The sequence below is a fragment of the Arachis duranensis genome, chromosome 1, assembly GCF_000817695.3.
Source record: "Arachis duranensis cultivar V14167 chromosome 1, aradu.V14167.gnm2.J7QH, whole genome shotgun sequence".
NCBI classification, from domain to species: Eukaryota; Viridiplantae; Streptophyta; class Magnoliopsida; order Fabales; family Fabaceae; genus Arachis; species Arachis duranensis.
In genome coordinates this window covers 16,089,837-16,099,340 of record NC_029772.3, presented here as the reverse complement: position 1 = coordinate 16,099,340, position 9,504 = coordinate 16,089,837, and the positions used below count along the sequence as shown (strand labels likewise).

General features: G+C 38.1%; 1 non-coding gene across 1 annotated transcript; it reads left to right on the top strand.

Annotated features, from left to right (window-relative positions):
* Nucleotides 1-1,842: 1,842 nt before the first annotated feature.
* Nucleotides 1,843-1,950, top strand: LOC127743157 (small nucleolar RNA R71). Its single transcript, XR_008004491.1, has one exon. It is a non-coding gene; the product is annotated as a small nucleolar RNA R71 (small nucleolar RNA).
* Nucleotides 1,951-9,504: the final 7,554 nt, after the last annotated feature.

Sequence of the window (9,504 nt, the reverse complement as noted above, 5' to 3'; positions counted from 1 at the left end):
GTATTTATTTCGTGACTCCACATGATCATGAACCTAATAAAACATAAAAGAACAATAAAAGAAAAATAAAATTAGATAAATAAAAATTTGGTTGCCTCCCAATAAGCGCTTCTTTAATGTCAATAGCTTGACAGTGGGCTCTCATGGAGCCTCACAGGTGATCAGGTTAATGTTGTAGACTCCCAACACCAAACTTAGAGTTTGGATGTGGGGATTCAATACCAAACTTAGAGTTTGGCTGTGGCTTCCCAACACCAAACTTAGAATTTGATTGTGGGGGCTTTGTTTGACTCTGTACTGAGAGAAGCTTTTCATGCTTCCTCTCTATTGTTACAGAAGAACACCCTTGTGTCTTAAACACAAGGTAGTCCCCATTCAATTGAAGGACTAATTCTCCTCTGTTAACATCTATCACAGCTCCTGCTGTGGCTAGGAAAGGTCTTCCAAGGATGATGCATTCATCCCCCTCCTTCCTAGTGTCTAAGATTATGAAATCAGCAGGGATGTAAAGGCCTTCAACCTTCACTAACACGTCCTCTACCAATCCATAAGCTTGTCTTACTGACTTGTCTGCCATTTGCAATGAGAATATGGCAGGTTGTACCTCAATGATCCCTAGCTTCTCCATTATAGAGAGTGGCATAAGATTTATGCCTGACCCTAGGTCACACAGAGCCTTCTCAAAGGTCATGGTGCCTATGGTACAGGGTATTAAGAATTTGCCAGGATCTTGTCTCTTTTGAGGTAAAGTTTGCTGAACCCATGTATCTAGTTCACTAATGAGCAAGGGAGGTTCACCTTCCTTAGTCTCATTACCAAATAACATGGCATTCAGCTTCATAATAGCTCCTAGATATTGAGCAACTTGCTCTCGAGTTATATCTTCATCCTCTTCAGAGGAAGAATAGTCTTCAAAGCTCATGAATGGCAGAAGGAGATTTAATGGGATCTCTATGGTCTCTATATGAGTCTCAGATTCCTTTAGGTCCTCAATAGGGAACTCCTTCTTGCTTGAGAGATGTCCCATGAGGTCTTCCTCATTGGGATTCACGTCTTCTCCTTCCTCTCTAGGTTCGGCCATGTTGATTATGTCAATGGTCTTGCACTCTCTTTTTGGATTCTCTTCAGTATTGCTTGGGAGAGTACTAGGAGGAGTTTCAGTGACTTTCTTACTCAGTTGGCCCACTTGTACCTCTAGGTTTCTGATGGAGGACCTTGTTTCACTCGTGAAACTTAAAGTGGCCTTAGACAGATCAGAGACTATGTTTGCTAAGCTAGAGGTTCTTTGCTCAGAATTCTCTGTCTGTTGCTAAGAAGATGATGGAAAAGGCTTGCTATTACTGAGCCTGTTTCTTCCACCATTATTAAAGCCTTGTTGAGGCTTTTGTTGATCCTTTCATGAGAAATTTGGATGATTTCTCCATGATGAATTATAGATGTTTCCATAAGGTTCACCCATGTAATTTACCTCTGCTATTGCAGAATTCTCAGGATCATAAGCTTCTTCTTCAGAAGATGCCTCTTTATACTGTTGGATGCATTTTGCCATCCATTCAGACTTTGAGAAATCATGTTGACTTGCTGAGTCAACATTTTGTTCTGAGCCAATATGGCATTCAGAGCATCAATTTCAAGAACTCCCTTCCTCTGAAGCGTCCCATTATTCACGAAATTCCTCTCAGAAGTGTACATGAACTTGTTATTTGCAACCATGTCAATAAGTTCTTGAGCTTCTGTAGGCGTTTTCTTTAGGTGAATGGATCTACCTGCAGAACGGTCTAGTGACATCTTAGAGAATTCAGATAGACTATAATAGAATATATCCAAAATGGTCCACTCTGAAAGCATGTCAGAAGGACACCTTTTGGTCATCTGCTTATATCTTTCCCAAGCTTCATAGAGGGATTCACCATCTTTTTGTTTGAAGGTCTGAACATCCACTCTAAGCTTGCTCAGCTTTTGAGGAGGAAAGAACTTAGCCAAGAAGGCCGTGACCAGCATATCCCACGAGTCCAGGCTATTTTTAGGTTGTGAATCCAACCATATTCTAGCTCTGTCTCTTACAGCAAAGGGGAAAAGCATGAGCCTGTAGACTTCAGGATCTACTCCATTAGTCTTAACAGTCTCACAGATCTGCAAGAACTCATTTAAAAACTGGTAGGGATCTTCTGATGGAAGTCCATGGAACTTGCAGTTCTGTTGCAGTAGAGCAACTAGTTGAGGTTTCAGCTCAAAATTGTTTGCTCCAATGGCAGGGATTGAGATGCTTCTTCCATCAAATTTGGAAGTAGGTGTAGTATAGTCACCAAGCATCCTCCTTGCATTATTATTTTCGATTGCCATCTCCTCTTCCTTTTCGAAAATTTCTATAAGGTTGTCTCTGGATTATTGTAATTTAGCTTCTCTTAGTTTCCTCTTCAGAGTCCTTTCAGGTTCAGGATCTGCCTCAACAAGAATATTCTTGTCCTTGCTCCTGCTCATATAAAAAAGAAAGGAACAGAAAATAATAATAGGGATCCTCTTTACCATAGTAGAGAGATTCCTTTATGTTAGTAAAAGAAGAAAGAAATAGAAGAAGGAAAAGGTAAGAATCCAAACACAAGGGTGAAGATAGGTTCAATTTCTTGAGATGAAGAGAAGTGTTAGTAAATAAATAAATAAATAGAAGAAGATGAGAGGGAGAGAATTCGAAAATTAATTTTGAAAAAGGGTTAGTGATTTTCAAAAATTAAGAGAAGAAATAAAATTAAAATTAAAATTTGAAACAATTAATTAATTAAAAGAATTTTGAAAAAGAAAGAGATGATTTTTGAAAATTAGAGAGGGAAAAATAGTTAGGTGGTTTTGAAAAAGATAAGAAACAAACAAAAAGTCAATTAGTTAGTTGAAAAAGATTTGAAAATCAATTTTGAAGAGATAAGAAGTTGAAAAAGACATTTTAAAATCAAATTTTTGAACAAGATAAAATTTTGAAAAAGATATGATAGAAAAGATATTTTGAAAAAGAATTGATTTTTAAAATTAAAATTTAATTACTTGACTAACAAGAAACTAAAAGATATGATTCTAGAATTTAAAGATTGAACCTTTCTTAATAAGAAAGTAACAAACTTCAAATTTTTGAATCAATCCCATTAATTGTTAGTAAAGTTTTTGAAATTTTGAAATAAAGATAAGAAAAAGATTTTAAAATTCAAATTAAAAATTTTCAAAAAATAGTAAGAAAAATGAAAAAGATTTGCTTTTTGAAAAAGTTTTGAAAAGATAAGATTTTTAAATTTGAAAATTTGACTTGACTTATGAGAAATAGCTAAGTTTTAAAATTTTTTGACTAAGTCAACTCAAATTTTCAAAATTTATGAGAGAAAAAAGAAAAAGATATTATTTTTTATTTTTGAATTTTTAATGATGAGAGAGAAAAACACAAATATGACCCAAAACATGAAAATTTTGGATCAAAACACATGATGCATGCAAGAACACTATGAATGTCTAGATGAACACCAAGAACACTTTGAAGATCATGATGAACATCAAGAACATATTTTTGAAAAAAATTTTATGCAAAGAAAACATGCAAGACACCAAACTTAGAAATCTTTAATGCTTAGACACTATGAATGCAAAAATACACATGAAAAACAACAAAAGACACAAAACAAGAAAACATCAAGATCAAACAAGAAGCTTACCAAAACAACTTGAAGATCATAAAGAACACCATGCATGAATTTTTGAAAAATGCATAAATTTTTAGAAATATGCAATTGACACCAAACTTAAAAATTGACTCAAAACTCAAGCAAGAAACACAAAATATTTTTGATTTTATGATTTTCTAAATTTTTTTTTTTGTATTTTTTTTGAAATTTTATAGAAAAAAAGAAAATAAGAAATTCAAAATTTTTAATAAGAATTCCAGGAATCTTTCAATGTTAGCCTAAAGCTTCGATCCAGGAGTTGGACATGGCTAAATAGCCAGCCAGCTTTAGGATATAAATCAGGCATGCAACAGCTGATACTTCATCCAACTCCATATACATGCCTTTTATGTTGACAAGTGGAATCCTCAATCCAAAAGAATTTAAATATGGCTTTACAGCCAGCCAGGCTTCAACATGTTACCATGAAACTCTAGAATTCATTCTTAAAAATTTAGAATAATTTTCGAAAACAAAAGGAAAATTTTTTTTGAAAGATTTTTGAAAAATTTTTGAAAAGAAAATTACCTAATCTGAGCAACAAGATGAACCGTCAGTTGTCCAAACTCGAACAATCCCCGGCAATGGCGCCAAAAACTTGGTGCACGAAATTGTGATCTCTAATAATGGCATTCAACTTGGTATGCGCATCTACTAACTCAGCACTTTCTTCACAACTTCGCACAACTAACCAGCAAGTGCACTGGGTCGTCCAAGTAATAAACCTTACGTGAGTAAGGGTTGATCCCACAGAGATTGTTGGTACGAAGCAAGTTATGGTCATATTGTAAATCTCAGTTAGGCGGATAATAAATGGTTATGGAGCTTTCGAATAATAATAATAATAATAAATAAATAAACAGAAAATAAAGATATAAATACTTATGTAAATCATTGGTGAGAATTTCAGATAAGTGTATGGAAATGCTTTGTCCCTGTTGGATCTCTGCTTTCTTACTGCCTTCCTTCAATCCTTCTTACTCCTTTCCATGGCAAGCTGTATGTAGAGCATCACCGTTGTCAATGGCTACATCCCATCCTCTCAGTGAAAATGGTCCAAATGCTCTGTCACAGCACGGCTAATCATCTGTCGGTTCTCGATCATGTCGGAATAGAATCCATTGATTCTTTTGCGTTTGTCATCACGCCAAACAATCGCGAGTTTGAAGCTCGTCACAGTCATTCAATCCCTGAATCCTACTCGGAATACCACAGACAAGGTTTAGACTTTCTGGATTCTCATGAATGCCGCCATCAATTCTAGCTTATACCACGAAGATTCTGATTAAGGAATCCAAGATATATGCGCTCGGTCTAAGGTAGAACGGAGGTGGATGTCAGTCACGCGTTCATAGGTGAGAATAATGATGAGTGTCATGGATCATCACATTCATCATGGTGAAGTGCAACGAATATCTTAAAAGAGGAATAAACTAAATTGAATAGAAAATAGTAGTAATTGCATTGAAACTCGAGGTACAGCAGAGCTCCACACCCTTAATCTATGGTGTAGAAACTCCACCGTTGAAAATACATAAGTGATGGTCCAGACATGGCCAACTGGCTGGCCCCCATGAACGTGATCAAAGGATCATCAGGTAATCCAAAAATAATCCAAAGATGTCTAATACAATAGTAAAATATCCTATTTATACTAGACTAGCTACTAGGGTTTACAGAAGTAAGTGATTGATGCAAAAATCCACTTCCGGGGCCCACTTGGTGTGTCTTGGGCTGAGCTTGAGCTTTACACATACAGAGGCTTCTCTTGGAGTTGAACACCACGTTGTAATGTGTTCTTGGCAGCATGGAACTGGCGTTGAGCGCCAGTTTGCATCGTCTAATCTCGAATAAAGTATAAACTATTATATATTTCTGGAAATCTCTGCATGTCTACTTTTCAACGCCGTTGAAGAGAGCCATTTGGAGTTCTGTAGCTCCATAAAATCCATTTCGAGTGCAGGGAGGTCAGAATCCAACAGCATCAATAGTCCTTTGTCAGCCTTCTTATCAAAGTTTTGCTCAGGTCTCTCAATTTCAGCCAGAAAATACCTAAAATCACAAAAAAACACACAAACTCATAGTAAAGTCCAGAAATGTGAATTTAGCATAAAAACTAATGAAAACATCCCTAAAAGTAGCTAGATCCTACTAAAAACTACCTTAAAATAATGCCAAAAAGCATATAAATTATCCGCTCATCACTTCCCTCCGGATTTTCTTGGCCTCTTTTTCCTCTTTGGGTAGGATGTCGAATTTCATATATTCGATTAGCGGGTTCATCCATCCGAGGTCCAATCCGAATACTTCAAGGACATCCTGCCTAGCTTCTATTTTTGTGACAGAGGGTTCTTGGAGAGTTTCTTGGATCAAGCTTTTATTATTCCCTCCTAGTTTAGTACTTGCTAACTTTGAAAGGGCGTCTACTCTGTTATTGAGATACCGAGTTATGTGTTTGACCTTGGTCTCCGAGAACCAAATAAGATGTTCCAGAGTTATGTCTAAGTACCTCTTCATATTGGAATCTTTAGCCTGGTACTCTCCATTGATTTGAGAGGTCACCGCCTGAGAGTCGCTGAAGACCACTATTTTGGCTACACCGACTTCCTTCACCAGTTTCCACTCGACGATCAAGGCTTCATATTCTGCCTGGTTATTAGAAGCTGGGAATTCAAACTTGAGGGAAACTTCTATTTGTGTTCCCTCTTTGTTGACTAGTATTATGCCTGCACCGCTTCCAACCTTATTGGAAGAGCCATCCATGTATAGTTCCCATGCTGTGGAGGCTTCCTCTTGATCTCCTGCATATTCTGCTATGAAGTCGGTGAGGCATTGGGCTTTAATTGTGGTCCGAGTTTTGCACTTAAGGTCGAACTCAGATAGCTCTATGGCCTATTGAACCATTCTGCCCGCAATATCTATTTTTTTGAAGAATTTGCTTCATGGGTTGGTTCGTTCGAACTCTTATTGTGTGAGCTTGAAAATAAGGCCGTAGCCTTCGAGAGGCCACTGTTAAAGCATACGTAAACTTTTTGAGTTTTTGATATCTTAGGGCCTTGTAGGACCTTGCTGGTGAAGTACACAGGATGCTACCCGACCTCATCTTCCCATATTAGAGCTGACGCTACAGCTTTGTCGTCTACGGACAAGTACAGGATGAGTTCCTCCCTGATTTTAGGTCGGGTCAGAATCGGAGGTTGGCTTAAAAACCTTATGAACTCCTAGAACGCTTCTTCGCATTCAGGAGTCCATTCGAACTACATCCTTTTCTTAGTAGGGAGAAGAGTGGTAGGAATCTTAATGTTGATCCCCCCAAGAACCTAGAGAGGGTTGTAGGTTGGCCATTTAGTTGCTGGACCTGCCTTACACAAGTCGAACTTTTCATTTCTAGGACTGCTCTACACTTATCGGGGTTGGCTTTAATCCCCCTTTGTGTTAGCATAAATCCCAAAAAATTTTTAGCCTCTACCGTAAATGTGCACTTTGCGGGATTCAATCTCATCCCATGCATCCTAATTGTGTTGAAGACTTGCGAGAGGTCAGTCAAGAGGTCGGCCTCGTCCTTGGTTTTTACTAACATGTCGTCCACGTATACTTCCATTAGATTTCCAAGGTGAGGTGCAAACACTTTATTCATCAGCCTTTGGTATGTGGCTGCTGCATTTTTTAGTCCAAAAGGCATAACCACATAGCAATAATTTGCTCTTGGTGTGATGAAAGATGTTTTTTCTTGATCCGGCATGTACATAAGAATCTGGTTATATCCCGAGTATGCATCCATGAACGACAAGTATTGAGACCCTGAGCTGGAGTCTACTAAGGTATCAATATTTGGAAGTGGATATGAGTCTTTGGGGCACGCCTTGACTAGCACTTGTTGTTTTGATTCTTAACCAGCACTCTCTGATGAAGCTGGCTTCTAGGAGGGCTTGTACTTGTTCTGCCACCACTTGGGCCCGTTCAGGTCCGAGCTTCCGTTTTCTTTGCTGCACAAGTCACGATCTAGGGTACACTGATAGCTTATGCGACATGAGCTCGGGATCTATTCCTGGCATGTCAGAGGCTTTCCAAGCAAAGAGGTCGAAATTCTTTTGTAGGAGCCTCGTAAGCTTCTGATTCAGATCTTCTTTCAGATTGGCTCCTATGTTGGTGTTCTTTCTTTCCTCCTTTCCGACCTGCACCTCTTCGGTTTTTCTCCCGGGCTGTGGTCATAGTTCTTCCTTAGCTCGAACTCCTCCGAGCTTAATGGTGTGAACCTCCTTGCCCTTTTCTCTCATGTTTAGGCTCTTATTGTAGCACTTTCTTGCCAGTTTCTGGTCTCCCCTGATGGTTGCTATTCCCTCTGGTGTTGGGAATTTCATGCAAAGGTGGGGGGTAGACACCACTACTCCAAGTCGATTTAGGGTTGTTCTGCCTATTAAAGCATTATAGGCCAAACCCACATCGACGACTATGAAGTCTGTACTCAAAGTCTTGGATTTCATCCCCTTTTCGAAGGTTGTGTGTAGGGGTATTGGCAGTGGTGAAAATTGGCAGATTAAGAATTATTAAGAAAAATAGCGTTGCAAGTACAGCTCTTAACCAGCAAAAATCTACTTGTCAATTTAGAAAAGAGTTGTCACAAATTTTATAAATAAAATACTGGGAGTATGAGTTCCAGGTCGTCTCCCAACGAGTTACAGACAGATGTGCTATTTTATTAATCAGAGGTTTTCCAAAATGTTTTTGAGTTTGATAAACAGGAAATTAAATAAGAGAATTTATGTAATTCAAATAAAAACCTTGATCGGGAGAAGATCAATTGGAAGTTCTATCCTTGTTGGATTTTTCTCAAGATCAATTGGTAATTGGTAGTTATTTCCACTTAGTTATCCTTTACTGAATAAAGGAAAGTCAAGTAAGTTGGAAGTCAACTTCTATTCACAAGTCCTAATCCTCTCCCTTAGGAAGAATTAGCGTTAGTGACTAGAGATTCAACCAACAACAAACCCAATTACAATTTGACTCTTGAGTATTCCAACTCAAGGTTCTCTTTTCAATCAACTCCTAATCAAGTTGGAAAACTACTCCATTATCATAAATGTAGACTTCACAAAATTAAAAGGGAAAATAAAAAGAGACATGATAAACAATAATCAAAGAGATCAATTAAAAATAAAAATAGTCTTCGTATTAATAAACTCTAAAAATAATCCAATTGTAACTCTGGGCAAATTAAGGATATGAAAGAGTAAGTGAAAAGTAAGTAAACAAACTAGAATGACCAGTTCCGGAGGTAGACTCTTCTCAATAACCAAAGCCAAATCTTCAAATCCTAAACTATGAGTGTAAAGAAAAACCTAGAGGAAGAGGTGAAATTCTCTCTCTAGATCCAAAAAACTAAAATTATGCCGAATGAAAAAATTTTTCTCAGTCTTCGCATGGTTCCTGGTTCTAATCTGCGTTTCTGGGCCGAAAGCTGGGTTAAAACGCGGCCCAGAATCCATGCCAGCGATTTCTGTAAATTATGTAGATCGCGCACGTCACGCGACCGCGTCATCCACGCATTCGCGTCACTCGTGCAGATTCCAATCCACGCGCTCGCGTCAGGCATGCGTTTACGTTGCTGTGATTTTTTCATTTCGCGCGGACGCGTGAGTCATGCGCCCGCGTCACTTCTCGCTGGTCATCTCCTCAATTTCTTGTGTTTCTTCCATTTTTGCAAGCTTCCTCTCCATTCTCTAAGCCATTTTTGCCCTATGAAGTCTGAAACACTCAACGCACAGATCACGGCTTCGAATGGTATAAAAGAGAAATTAAAATA